Source organism: Haemaphysalis longicornis, unplaced genomic scaffold (assembly GCF_048455015.1).
Source record: "Haemaphysalis longicornis isolate Haplotype H1 unplaced genomic scaffold, Haemaphysalis longicornis Haplotype H1 scaffold_6, whole genome shotgun sequence".
In the NCBI taxonomy this organism is placed as follows: Eukaryota; Metazoa; Arthropoda; class Arachnida; order Ixodida; family Ixodidae; genus Haemaphysalis; species Haemaphysalis longicornis.
This window is the reverse complement of record NW_027526407.1, coordinates 197,413,089-197,425,335: the sequence shown is the minus strand read 5'-3', so window position 1 is coordinate 197,425,335 and position 12,247 is coordinate 197,413,089.

Here is a 12,247-nt window from a genome sequence, read left to right as displayed (position 1 = left end):
TGTACAATCTTTTCCTGTAAAGCCTATTTTGTTTGCACACAGCAGCTGCAACTCTTTCGTTAATGCTGACAATTTTTTTCACGTTGCTTGCTGATTATTTATGTTTAAGAAATCCCATCAGTTTTCTTTCCTCTTATATAGTACTCTGTAGCACGAAATATGCCTGCTAGTCAGCTCCATCAAGTCTTCTTTTCCTATAACTTCCCTTACTCAAAGATATCTCATCTAATATCTGGGAGCTCCTATAGAATTACAGAAAAGCTTCTTTCGCCATATACGGTACGAGCGCTGAAGTTTGCGAGGGTCAAGTTCCCAAGGCCGCCTTTCGGGACCTTGATTTTGTTAGCACCCTCTGCTGTAGCGGCGTCCTGATCGCCGCCGTGGTTCGGTGCTGTACATATGCTGGGTACTGAGGGCTAAAATTTGCTTTAAGTCGCCGGAGAAGCCGGCCAACTACTGCACCAGGATGGCCATATCCTTTTCTCAAGAGGAAGTACTGTTTGTGTACCAAAGACCCTTCTCTACATGGTTTAAAATATCTGGTTTAGCCTCTCAGCTATCAAGGGTGATGGCTACTTCCGGAGCACGTAGCACTCCTTACCTGTGCTTGTTGGGATTAGAAAGGCCGTTTAAAGGAAAGTTATCTCTACAAGAAATCGAGTACCCTTAGTGCAGAGCTGTTGTGTGGGGAGGAATACGTCGCAACCGCCTGCCTGGGTCTCGATGCGGCGATTTCTTTCTTAGTATACCTATGTCAGGGAGAATCGAAGCCGTACCGACTTTTAAACCTTCCTGCGCTTTTGCGCCTTCGGGAGAAATGGCAACGTCTTCTAAATAACTATGTACAATTGATAAATAAATATATGCACGAAGCATTCCCCAGTATTACTGTGATCATCTGTTGGACGCTGTGCGATCAGACACTGGCGAACCCGACCGAAACTTATCTTTTGAACGTTGAGCAGCTTTCTCTTGATCATCATACATCTATGCGAGGGATAATCGAATTCGTCTCCACTTATCACTTTTCAGGCACCGTAGCGCCGGTTGTATTAAGAACTGCTCTTTTCTACAAAGTATTCACAATTACCTACCTATCGTTTCAAACCTGCCTTTATTATACTGAACCTAAACCCAAAGTGTGTGTACCAGCGTGCTTGATTGAATATAAATATTTTCAGCTGGAATACTTCTTGCCTTTACCTGCTTAATGACCAACATATCAATTGAAATTGTGTGAGACCAGCTTGTGTAACTTTTGTGCAAAGCTCAATTATTTCAACATCAGTACTGTTTATGCCTATTTTATTATCAACCGGATCAAGCATCGCAAAAGAGCTCAGCGGCTATTTCACTGCATGCCTTGGCGAAGAGCTGTACTATTTTTCTCTGTGCTTTAAAAATCTACTCGATAAAGTATGCAAAGGTAAGCTAAATTTCCGAACTTCCCGTTGAAGTCAAGCCGAAAGGCCTGCCTTTCCTGGAAAGGCAGGCCTGGTCTGCCTTTTGTGCCTGAGAAGGCCTCGTCTGAAGAAGCACCAGCTTGCACCACCCAGGCGAATAGGATGCAAGGGGGACTTCGGATATTGGTCGCCCACAAAAAGACGGCAGCCGCAAATACTAGAAAGTGTGGGAACACAAAATTGATAATCTTGTTTTTCGGCCAATTCATGGCAGTATTTCATTCCTCCATTTTATATGAAAGCCTAAGAGAATTCCGCTGAGCTTTTTGAGCCAGGCGGGCATGTGAACTTTAACTGAGAAGTACAAACATAGGGAAAATTGGAAACGGTCACGTGGCGCACCGTGGAACATACGTCAGCTTCTCAGAACTTGTTCATGCCAGCCGTCATAAGTTTGAAACTATTTATTGACACAAAACATGTCAAGTGCGTTCTCTCAGACAGAATACCTTAAACATAGGTTGAAGCCACAGAAACCTCAGCATGTGCCGATATAGCTGTCAGAATAGACATACCCAACAAAGGTCGCCTTTCGACAGGGTCATTGCGCTTACTTTGCGCCCGTAAAAGTTCGCTTAAGACTTTTGTTAGGTCTTTGCTCAGTCGGAATTCTGCGACTAATTGCCTTGATTGCCACGTCAGAGGAGGTCATCAGGTTTGGAGTGCATCAACCGTTCAAGTGACTGCAGGCATGGTTTCTGTGCACAAGGCATTTTTATTCACAACAAGGAGAGACAAAGTCCTCCGATAAATGCCAAATTTATTGTGCTTCAGATTTTTAGTAAGAGAAATACCGACATCAGTAGCGTTGATGTAGCTGGAACGAATCATTTGAATAAACTGGAAAAAATAACGATGCACTGCTACGTGATTTAGCGAGCTAAGTATGCACTAGGGCGCACGAATGTTGGCACTCGCGCTGAGGCACCCGAGCGCAGTGATCACCATTAGGATTATGTGACTAACACTATGTGACTAATTGTGACTAACACTACTAATAGCGGTGAGCACCTAAGGTAGATAATATTGAGAGAATACGGTGTGAGAATAGTGGCGAGCGCTGATGATAATTAGGGTTTTAAGCTAAAAAACAGCGCAGACAATATAGGCGTCGTAGAAATATAAGAACACATGCTGGCGAACAACTCAGAAAAATTTTATTCGAAGTGACAACATATAGGCAGGTACATGAGTAATCTTAAACAGTACGAGAAAGACACGTAAAGAGGAAAACTAAAACCATGGATTACGCAAAACCTAACAGGCAGTATCTAAAAACAGCCATTATTTATATTGAGGCGTAATATAGGCATATTCCAACCTAATGAGTGCCATAGCAGCCGAACTCACAAATTCATCTTGCCTAATGCCAGGGGCCATTTCCAATGGCCAATAATTTTTTCAAAGGATTTAGTGTCTGGGTCTCGTTTCAAGATTTATGTTCAGTGTTGATTTGTATAGCATTTGAATTTACCCCAGTTTGCGGCAAGATTGCTTCCGGCTTTTGTGGACATAAAGAATTAATGTTTTCTAATACGTTCGTTGATGCACCTGCCCGTGGGAACTATGCACATCCTAATTTCCTCGATGAGAGTCCAAATACTACGCAATACAGATTTCTCTTATTGTTTTGTGTTTTTTTTTCAGCACGTGGTTTCGGGCCTATTTTGATTGTTCACCATGGCACGGAAACAGGTATTCTTGTTTGGCGCAGACAAAACCTTCATCGCGCCAACCTTTCCTCCCATCATCTTGAGGGCGTGCGAAATGCTGCACATATGCTGAATGTGCTAAGACGGCCCCCTGCGGGCTTCTTTTGCTTTGATGCCTTGTGTAAACAGTCTTCACTGAACCGATTCTCCACAGCTGCACAGCAATAAAACTGGATAACGTTCAGATTTCAGTCTGATGTCTTGGCAATCCAGGCTATTTGTCATCGTGTGACGGCAGGACCGTGACACCGTGTTCTGTGAGGCAGCACCAATTATACCTCGTTTCAGGACATTTGATCGGGCGGAGTTGGACGGAATGATACCTTTTTGCGAGCGTGGTGCTTATTTCTAGCACATGGGACTCCCAAAAGTCTATTCCTGTACCAAGATTTCTAACTCGTTCCTTTTTGTCAATAATTGCTTGGAGTAACCTCGTCAGAACCCATGAGAATGCCTCAGGATACTGTCTTCTTGGCTTGTAGATGCTGGGCATCGCATGAAAACAGAACTGAAATTGTCTACACAAAAAATGGCTTCACTACTACCAGGTCAATAGAAGGATCTACAAACCAGGGTAGTAGAGAGCAGGTGGAAAGACACTAAGTGCATGAACTGTAGAAGACCCCACGCACACGCACACCGCTGGAAATAAACCTCATTGCTGTGCTTCACGAAAGTTGTCCGGAAGCAAAATAATGGGCCCACCATCAAGTCCTCCATGTGAGAACGCCAATCATTTTAGAACCTTGTGTTTCAATACACGTCGATGGCCTAATCACATCTTGCAATACCACGGCATAAGGAAGGAAGGGAGTAGCACATGTATTTGAGGTACACGCAAAGGTTCCTCAAGCCGCGGACTACGCGTCTTCCAAACAATATGACCACACTCCGTGATTCCTCACCAAGAAGCCGTCTTCTTTTGGCAGTGTGAACTGTGAGGGCTGGAGGATGCATTTGAAACAGCTTTGCCATGAGCCCCTTACAAGACGAACACCCGATATGGGCAGAGCTCGTTGCCTGTCTTGGCACCGACAAAAGGGTAAAGTGTACACTCGCGACCTTACGTATTGAGGAAGCAAAGCGTGTCCCGCTCATGAGTTTTAAAAATTGCACGGGGCTTGTCTTTGCAATTTGAGGTTTTCCTTAAATTTATGGCTCTCGCAAAGTTGTCGAAAATAGATATTGGTCAATACCTAAATTTTGTAAACATATTTGTGCCCTTTCTCGAAGGGATGAGGGGATCTGCCTTGTTTAAAAAACGTATTGTATAATTAAAAATTACGCCATCTTCCCGGGGGGAACCCTGATGAGGATTCGATGCATCATGGCGGTGCCGTGTAGTTCCATTGTGTTGCCGTTATGTCGTGTGATCTGGTGTTTATAGCGACAGAGGGCTATCCCCGTCCGGGTCACACCGGTGTCAAAGACACGCAAGTACTGTTTTGTTACGGTGAGTAGGCGGTTGTTCTCGAGGGGCCAAAACTCGTCCATCATGTTCTTGTTGATGTTGACGTCTCTGTAGTAGAATCAGTAGTCTCTGTCAGCGTTGGTAAGGCAAAGGTTGTTGACATTAGTGCACCTGCTGAGAGCAATGTACACGCCATCCTCTTCGCAGCTTTGTCTTCTCCTTCTTTTTCTTCACGCGGTTCCCTTAAGGAAAGATGACGAGGGTGATTGAACGCGAAGCTATCTCGTGATGGATTCTTTGGTTGGCCAATCCTAAGGCGCATCCTGCCACATTCATTTTCAGAGGTGCTGCGGACGGGGCGAGAGCAACATACCCGCCCTCCTGTTCGCCGCTTTGTATTCTCCTTCTTCATCGATTCCCGGCGGGAAGATGACGACGGTGGTTGAACGCGAAGCAATGTCGTGATGGGTTCTTCGGTTGACCAATTTCTAGGGGTATCATGCCACAATCAGCATCAGAGGCGCTGCGGACGGGGCTGGTTGAGCTGCAAGCCGCGTGGCGCATCCCACCACAGCTTTCCCAAGAAAAATTCAACATCCTCCTCTAAAGTTTTCATTTAGTCGTTTTCGTTGACGTTCAGCTTCGCGTGCCTTCGTTGTATCATTAGCTGCTTCACGTACAAAAAGGTCCTGGTTTGGGCCTGTTGGTTATGCATAATTGGAACTGAAAGCGGAAATTAGACACGGACAAAGAAAGGGGACAACAGGACGAGCGCTCGTCCTGTTGTCCCCTTCATTTGTCGGTGTGTAATTTGCGCTTTCAGTTTCAATATTCTTCACGTAGTTTGAATGAGTCAAGTACATCAGGCGCGTTCGTAGCACTTTCTCCTCTTCCCGATTTGTAGCGTAGTGGGAAGAGCACCGGGTACCTCCCGTTGCGGCCAAAGAGTCGTGGGATCGAAATCAGGCGCCGCTAACTAATTCTTTTTTTATAGTGTAGGTGGAGAAGTGCGGACAACGGACGGACGCCGGACACAGCCCCGAGCAAGAGATGCTTTGAATCTAAAATTCTGAACAGAATAAACACAGCCCTGAAGAAGGCGTTTGTAACACCAAAACTGTTGTGTCCGAACGGTTGATATGCATGTGTTTGTGTAAACAACATAGTGAAACAAGTCGGGTGACGCGGTATTTATATAAATATACCACCCACACACACAGTTATATATATATATATATATATATATAGTATAAGTAAAGAGTCGGATACCCAGCAAGAACAATAACAAACAATGTTTACTTACGTAGCGGCAACGGGACTTGCCTTCATCAGAGTAAAGTTACATGATTTTGCTGTCGCAAACATTTTGAACACGTTTCTTATAAAGGTTTGCATAAAACTGTGAGAAGGAGCGGAAAATGTTTCGGAAATGGAGAGTGTGCATACAGTCAGGCTACGCCTGTGTTACAACATCAACAAACAAACAAAAAAAAGGGGGGGCGGAATGAGAGAGAAAAAAAGGGGTCGTGTTAACAATGCAGCGTTCAAGGTTGCACCATGACGGGTCAACGTATGCCGCGTGGGCTGCAAGTTCAGACAATAGGGGAAACTGGACAACCGCGGTTTGAAAAGAAAGGGAAAAGGATACAGTAAGGTATTCAGTGGCTGGGGAGACTGGTTCGGGGGGAAGCGAAGATGGGTGTGCCCCCCGCGGATGAAGAGAATAGATAGGAGGCACAAAAGAGCATTTCACAGAAGCTAGCAATTGAACAGGAAATAGGTAGGGTCACAAAAGGTTGAACATGAATAGATCACAAAGAGATAAACATTCTTAAGTGGTGGTGGGAACGAGGCCTCCTTCCCCAGGACAAATGGCATTGTTCAGCCGCATTAGGCTAATAAAGCTGCTGTATTAGGAGAGGTTCTGTGAATTCTGATGGCAAACTCGAGGGTAGGAATAATGAACATAGTTATAAAAATTTTGAAGCCGCTACTTTATCGAGAGATAAGCACGTTATTTTTCCGTAACTTTCATTATATCAAGTGTGGCTGACCCAAACTTATAAATGAGATAAGATTCCCGAACCTCGCGGTCGTGGTGCGTTTTGAAGGCGGATTCTAAAATCGTTGCTTTAAGATTTTCAAATGCATGCCCGGGAATGTTCAGATGTCTTGACAGGGGCAAATAAGGACAGCTTTTTGCATGAGAGCGGTGTATATTGAACCGTAATCGGAAGGGCGTTTCAGTTAGGCCGATATATTGTTGCCTACAAACAGTGCACTCTAGAAGATATACGACATTAGCGGAGTCACAGTTAAAAATACCTTTTATATTTACACAGTAGTCTGAAGCCGTGCTGGTGGCGCGCTGTGTAGTGGTCATGTGTGGGAATACTTTACATTGGGGTTTATTGCAGGGCTTGCAGCCAGTAGTTGCCGGTCGGTTGATACGAGAGTTAGTAAGAAAGTCACCTAAATTCTTATTACGCCGGTAGACAACGCGTGGTGGTTCGGGGAATATGCTTTTTAAGCGGTCACTTTGCATTAGGATATTGTGATGTTTTTTTAGCACGGTTGACATTCTTGGAGCGGAAGATGAGTGGGTTAAAACTAAGTTAGTCGGCGGGTTCCCGTTCGGGGCTTTTTTCTTACAGATTTCGTTACGGTTTAATTGGTTGGCTCGCACAATAGCGTCGTCGATTACTTTTTCCGGGTTTTTTTATTCAGGAGGGCGGTCTTGAGTTCTCGACAGTTTGAGTCAAAGTCGGCTTGGTTTGAGCAAATTCTCCTAAATCGGTGGGCTTGGCTGTAAGGTATTGCTGTCTTGCAGTGTCTGACATGGCTACTTCGGAAGTGCAAATACTGCCGCGTGTCGGTCGGTTTTGTATTCAGTTTAGTTTTAAGCCGACCTTGGAAGGTAGTAACGGTGACGTCCAGAAAGTTTACACTGTGTTCCGAATAGGAATGAGCAAGAGAAATACTAGGATGGGCTAGGTTAAATGCCTCAATGAAGGTGAGGACCTCCGCCTCACCGTGTTTCCAGATCATGAATATGTCATCAATATACCTTTTATGGTACATTGGCTTTATATTTTGGGTGTCAAGAAAGTTTGATTCGAGGTGAGCCGTAAAGATATTAGCGTAGTTAGGTCCGATTCGAGTTCCCATTGACGTTCTGCTGACTTGCCCGTAATGAACTCCATCGAACTCAAAATTTTTAAGTTCAAGAATAAGCCTAAGGAATGTTTGGAGAGCAGAAGAATCGATAGGTTTGTCGCACGATGACTGCTCATATGCAAGGGATACAGCGGCGATGCCATCTTCATGGGGAATGTTAGTATACAGTGACGCAACATCAAGGGTGACTAGAAGGCAGTTATCAGGAATTTCAATTTTTGAGATGTCTGAGAGAAAGTCATTGGTATCCTCAATGAAGGAGTGAAAGCTGGGCGGAATGTCGCAAATGAGATTAGCCACATAGCGCCAGAGGTTTTCGGTAACAGTGCCAATGCGAGAAACAATGGGGCGCCCTGGGTTGTTCACCTTGTGAATCTTTGGGAGAAGATAGAATTTACCGGCTACTGGGCTTAAGGGGATCAGGGAACGAGCCGTGGTCTCATTTATTGTTTTATTTTTAACAAGCTCAGCAAGTTTATCTTTGACAATTTGCTTTTAATCTTGAGTGAGATCATTGGGTAATGCTGATAGTTGCTTATTGGCCTCGTTAACATAGTCGGTTTTGTCAAGGTTACGATTGCGCCTCCCTTGTCGGCAGGTTTAATAATTATGTCGGGAAAGCTTGCGAGTTCCTCTAGGGCTTTCTTTTCGTTGGTAGTCATGTTGTGGTGGAAAGAAATTTGTGTTTGGTATGCTTTTCGCACATCGCGTTGACAGCTTTGATGTACATGTCGAGGCTACTATCACGCTGTGTGGGAGGGGTCCAGTGCTTATAGCTAGGTAGGGTTCTGCGGGCTTCTTCCGTCGCGGGGTGATCGTAGAAGTATTCTCGTAGCCTCATGTTTCTGGCGAAGTTATCTAAGTCCTTAAAAAGTTGAAATTCATCAAAACTACCAGTAACCGGGGAAAAGTTAAGGCCCTTTGACAAGACGTTCATCTGAGCTGTGGAGAGGGTTTTACTTGAAAGGTTCATTACATTCCCGGTAAGGTTTTCTTTTGTGACGGCAGGCGAGGGAAAAATATTAGTACAGGAGTTTAACTGAACTGTTTGGTTGGAGTAGTCGAAGCATTTATTACAGTCGTAGTGACATTATCGGCGGTATTGTCAAAGTTGGGGCAGTTAAAAGTGCCGGAGCTTGTTAGGTTTTTACGCATGTGGCCAGTGTTAGAAATCTTAACTCGGTTAAACTTTCAGTCTTTTCTTCGGGATATGGCGGAGGCCGTCTTAGATTAGTAGTTGCTTAAAAGGTTCAACTCTCTTTTGCTTAGTTCCTGACTAAGTAGTTCCTATTTCGTTCGGAGAGAATGGGCCGTAGTTTCGTAGTGATTGGGGATTATTTCAGTTAATTGTAAGGATGGTTTATCGAGTACCTGTTTCCACTTATTCATGTTGGACGGGGAGAGTTCGGTAGTAGCAGGTTTTATTCTAATCCTAAGACCCCTGGGAGCGACCGCGGCAGTGAAGTACTGTGCAAGAGCGGAAACGTGCAATTCGGAACGTATGCGCTTTTCGGTGATTTTTCTTAGCTTTACAAACTGTCATGTGAAAACTGTTTGTGAAAGCAAAATCATGTAACTTTACTCTGATGAAGTCAAGTCGCGTTGCCGCTACGTAAGTAAACATTGTTTGTTATTGTTCTTGCTGTGCATCCGACTCTTTACTTATACTATTTCTGGTCGCGTTGTGAGTTTATCTTTCTCTACATTTGTTACAACCATGAGCGCTGACAGGACCACAGCAAGGAGCATCATCTGCAAATTTCGCAGACCGAAATTACAACATTTGGGATCGGGGACTCCCAGACCAAGTATCTGTATCATCACTTCGATCCCCTCTGCCCTGGAACCCCCGCTTTTGTTTCTCAGCCTGGCGCATGCATTGCTGACGCACGCTCACTGATCGACTTTATCCCTGCCTCTGCCACTACAGTTTTTCTGCATGTTGGTACTAATGATCTCAGCTCTACTTCCGCTGAACATGCTTTCTCTGACTACCGCTCACTGACTGACGTCATTCTGGAATCTCGACCGAACATTTCCACTATTAACGCCAGTCTCATTCTTCCCCGCTCCGCTAACCGCCGCCGCGACTACCGCATCTTTCGCTTCGCTCGCTGCTGCAACGAAAAGGCACGCCATTTCAACTCACTTCTCCGCGAATTTTGCCGCCACTCACGCTTTGTCCGCTTCGTCGATCATGGCTTTGAGCACCTTCCAGCCTGCCGAGTACTCGCTGCGGACGGCTTACACCCGAGCTTCGAGGGTGTGGCCTTGCTGGCCGGCCACATTCGTGCACTCTGCTTCATGCAACAGCGCTGCAATCCTCTGGGCTGGCGCGACTTCGCATGCACCGCCGACCCGGTTGCAGCCCAGGCTATATTGCCAAATGACAGCTACTTTCCGCCACTGCCTCCAATTCTATCCAGTGTAACGACCCCGGAGCAGTGTCGTGCCAGCAGCCCACCGCCACTGCCCCCCAGATCCACCACAACCACCGCGCCCCGGGCGAGCGCCAGCGCCCCAACCCTGAAGTCCACGGACGAGCGTCGCGCCAGCGACATGCCAACCCCTACTGGCAAACCTGCAGCGGCCACAACGCCCCGAGGGAACGATCGCGGCGACACTAAGAAGCTCCCTGACCGGCGCCGCAGCAACAGCATGCCACGCCCAACCTCCGCATCTTCAGCGACCGCCGAGCCCACGAAAACCAACAGCAGCGCGTCCGCCGGACCTTCCGGGGTCCAAAATCCAGCCCTCCGTGCCACATGCCCTCACAACCTTCGAAAGAATCGGCATAGCAGCAACTGATTACAACACAAAAAAACAGGTAACGCGGCCTCCTTCCCCGTTTCAAGACAGTTTTTAAAGCTAAGAAAAATCACCGAAAAGCGCATACGTTCCGAATTGCACGTTTCCGCTTTTGCACAGTACTTGACTGCCGCGGTCGCTCCCAGGGGTCTTAGGATTAGAATAAAACCTGCTACTACTGAACTCTCCCCGTCAAACATGAATAAGCGGAAACAGGTACTCGATAAAGCATCCTTACAATTAACTGAAATAATCCTCAATCACTACGAAACTACGGCCCATTTTCTCCGAAAGAAAGAGGAACTACTTAGTCAGGAACTAAGCAAAAGAGAGTTGAATATTTAAGCAACTACGAATCTAAGACGGCCTCCACCATATCCCGAACAAAAGACCGAAAGTTTAACCGAGATAAGGTTTCTAACACTGGCCACAAGCGTAAGAACCTAACAAGCTCCGGCACTTTTAACTGCCCCAACTCTGACAATACGGCCGATAATGTCACTACGACTGTAATAAATGCTTCGACTACTCCACCCCAAACAGTTCAGTTAAACTTCTGTACTAATATTTTTCCCTCGCCTGCCGTCACAAAAGAAAACCTTACCGGGAATGTAATGAACCTTTCAAGTATAACCCTCTCCCAAACTCAGATGAACGTCTTGTCAAAGGGCCTAAACTTTTGCCCGGCTACTCGTGGTTTTGATGAATTTCAACTTTTTAAAGACTTAGATAACTTCGACAGAAACATGAGGCTACGAGAATACTTCTACGATCACCCCGCGACAGAAGAAGCCCGCAGAACCCTACCTAGCTATAAGCACTGGACCCCTCCCACACAGCGTGATAGTAGCCTCGACATGTACATCAAAGCTGTCCAACGCGATGTGCGAAAAGCATACCAAACACAAATTTCTTTCCACCACAACATGACTACCAACGAAAAGAAAGCCCTAGAGGAACTCGCAAGCTTTCCCGACATAATTATTAAACCTGCCGACAAGGGAGGCGCAATCGTAACCTTGACAAAACCGACTATGTTAACGAGGCCAATAAGCAACTATCAGTATCGACGTTCTATTAAGCACTACCCAATGATCCCACTCAAGATTATAAGCAAATTGTCAAAGATAAACTTGCTGAGCTTGTTAAAAATAAAACAATAAATGAAAACACGGCTCGTTCCCTGATCCCCTTAAGCCCAGTAGCTGGTAAATTCCATCTTCTCCCAAAGATTCACAAGGTGAACAACCCAGGGCGCCCCATTGTTTCTGGCATTGGCACTGTTACCGAAAACCTCTCGCGCTATGTGGATAATCTTATTTGCGACATTCCGCCCAGCTTTCCCTCCTTCATTGAGGATAGCAATGACTTTCTCTCAGACATCTAAAAAATTGAAATTCCCGATAACTGCCTTCTAGTCACCCTTGATGTTGCGTCACTGTATACTAACATCCCCCATGAAGATGGCATCGCCGCTGTATCCCTTGCGTATGAGCAGTCATCGTGCGACAAACCTATCGATTCTTCTGCTCTCCAAACATTCCTTAGGCTTATTCTTGAACTTAACAATTTTGAGTTCGACAGAGTTTATTACGTGCAAGTCAGCGGAACGTCAATGGGAACTCGAATCGGACCTAACTACGCTAATATCTGTATGGCTCACCTCGAATCAAACT